This window comes from Anastrepha ludens, unplaced genomic scaffold (genome assembly GCF_028408465.1).
Source record: "Anastrepha ludens isolate Willacy unplaced genomic scaffold, idAnaLude1.1 ptg000082l, whole genome shotgun sequence".
NCBI lineage: Eukaryota > Metazoa > Arthropoda > Insecta > Diptera > Tephritidae > Anastrepha > Anastrepha ludens.
Genome location: NW_026530037.1, coordinates 10,001 through 12,500, shown reverse-complemented (window position 1 = coordinate 12,500; position 2,500 = coordinate 10,001). Strand labels below are relative to the sequence as shown.

The window sequence follows — 2,500 nt, the reverse complement described above, 5'->3', positions numbered from 1 at the left end:
TAATAATAAATTATCATTATACATAACTATATGGAACGCCCCGGGATTGAATTAATTGACTATTTAAGAAAATAGACTAAAAATTAATCCCATTATATTTTTAAGTTAAGTTAATTATGCCATTAAGTTTAATATAACTCAATGACTTGCACATATGTTAGACTCCTTGGTCCGTGTTTCAAGACGGGTCCCGAAGGTATCCTGAATCTTTCGCATTGTTAATCATATAAATGCATACAAATAAATATTAATATCATAGATATTAAATTTTTTGTAAAATTCAAAAAATGAATTTTAGCATTATATATAATAAAATCTATCAACACTTTATCAAATCATTAGTATTTATTCTATGTTAATATGCTTAAAAAGCAAATTAATTTAAATAAACTTAATATCACCAATGATCTTTTGATAAATACTTTATTATGTTAATAGATTACAATGTCCTTATATGAAAAAAATGCACATTATTTTTAATTATTTAATGATGAATTTTTCATAATGGATATTCAGGTTCATCGGGCTTAACCTCTAAGCAGTTTCACGTACTATTTAACTCTCTATTCAGAGTTCTTTTCAACTTTCCCTCACGGTACTTGTTTACTATCGGTCTCATGGTTATATTTAGTTTTAGATGGAGTTTACCACCCACTTAGTGCTGCACTATCAAGCAACACGACTCTTTGGAAATATCTTTCTAGTAATCATTAACGTTATACGGGCCTGGCACCCTCTATGGGTAAATGGCCTCATTTAAGAAGGACTTAAATCGTTAATTTCTCATACTAGATATTAAGATATTCCATACACTGCATCTCACATTTGACATATAGACAAAGTGACTTAGTGCTGAACTATTTTCTTTTCGCTCGCCGCTACTAAGAAAATCCTTGTTAGTTTCTTTTCCTCCCCTCATTAATATGCTTAAATTCAGGGGGTAATCCCATATGAGTTGAGGTTGTTTTAAAATATTTTTTATCTTCTCACAATTTAATAAATAATTATATCATCTTTTCATCTCTATTTTTCTTTTTTCCTTTTATATAAATATATATTATAAATAATAATTATGTAAAATGAGGCAATTCTAGAATAAAAAAAATTAATTTTTATGCTAGACATTCCTCCTTTAATTACATATATAAATTAATATTTTATATATATATAAATAATATGAAAATTTTTTAAAGAGAATACTTAGATTCAAAATTTTTTTTATTTCATTTTATTTGAGAGGATTTTTTTTTTTTAAGAATATATTAATAAATAAAAAATTCATTATATATCTTTATTTTTTTGCTATTAATATTATGAATTATTTAAAATCCAATAATATACACATTTGCTTAAATTCAATTATTTTTATAAAAGAATAAGCAACTTATTTAGCATAGTCTTACAACCCTCAACCATATGTAGTCCAAGCAGTACTTTAAAATTTAATTTAATGTACATAACAGCATGGACTGCGATATGCGTTCAAAATGTCGATGTTCATGTGTCCTGCAGTTCACACGATGACGCACAGTTTGCTGCGTTCTTCATCGACCCATGAGCCAAGTGATCCACCGCTTAGAGTATTTTTTTATTTATTTTTATTTATAACAAATGTCAATTTTTTTTTGCATATATTAATTGAAAGAGTAAAATTAAATAATAATAATAATAAAATATAAATTGATTTTCTTTCAATAATATATATCAAATATATTTAACTCTAAACATTTTTATTAAGTTGCGAATGTCTTAGTTCAACAATAATACAGTGGTGGTATTTATTATGTTTGATTATTTTGTATTTTTTTAATCATTTTATTTATATATAAATATAATAATAAATATATACCACTTTTGTTATTGTGAACAAATTAACTTATCATTCAATCAAATGAATAATAAGTACAACTTTCTATTTTCATGTTTAAAGGTTTTTAAAAGAAAAAATAAGAAAAAACATTACAAAATGTACCATCATATTATATTTAATATGATATAATTGATGGATAACAAATTGAATGAAAAAGAATAAAAAGAATATGGATTCAAAATAATTATAAATTTTTCTTTTTTTTCTTTTTTTTTTTTTTTCTTTTGTTTGTTTTTGTTTTTATTTGTTTTGGCATTGTTTGTTTTTCTTACGGATATGGAACACAATAATGATCCTTCCGCAGGTTCACCTACGGAAACCTTGTTACGACTTTTACTTCCTCTAAATAATCAAGTTCGGTCAACTTTTGCGAAACAACCGTGACACACGAGGCGTCACAGTGATCACGTCCGGAGACCTCACTAAATAATTCAATCGGTAGTAGCGACGGGCGGTGTGTACAAAGGGCAGGGACTTAATCAATGCGAGTTAATAACTCGCACTTACTGGGAATTCCAAGTTCATGTGAACAGTTTCAGTTCACAATCCCAAGCATGAAAGTGGTTCAGCGGTTTACCCGGACCTCTCGGTCTAGGAAATACACGTTGATACTTTCATTGTAGCGCGCGT

General features: G+C 27.0%; 2 non-coding genes and 1 pseudogene across 2 annotated transcripts in view; all 3 read right to left on the bottom strand.

Annotated features, from left to right (window-relative positions):
- The window catches only part of LOC128870904 (large subunit ribosomal RNA), a 4,518-nt pseudogene extending 3,554 nt beyond the window's left edge, over nt 1-964 (bottom strand).
- A 438-nt stretch (nt 965-1,402) lies between these two features.
- LOC128870862 (5.8S ribosomal RNA) lies at nt 1,403-1,583 on the bottom strand. The gene has a single exon (XR_008455567.1). It is a non-coding gene; the product is annotated as a 5.8S ribosomal RNA (ribosomal RNA).
- Nucleotides 1,584-2,157: 574 nt separating this feature from the next.
- Nucleotides 2,158-2,500, bottom strand: part of LOC128870878 (small subunit ribosomal RNA) — a 1,991-nt gene continuing 1,648 nt past the window's right edge. The window contains exon 1 of the ribosomal RNA XR_008455581.1: nt 2,158-2,500. This exon is cut by the window's right edge and continues 1,648 nt beyond it. This is a non-coding gene — a ribosomal RNA (small subunit ribosomal RNA).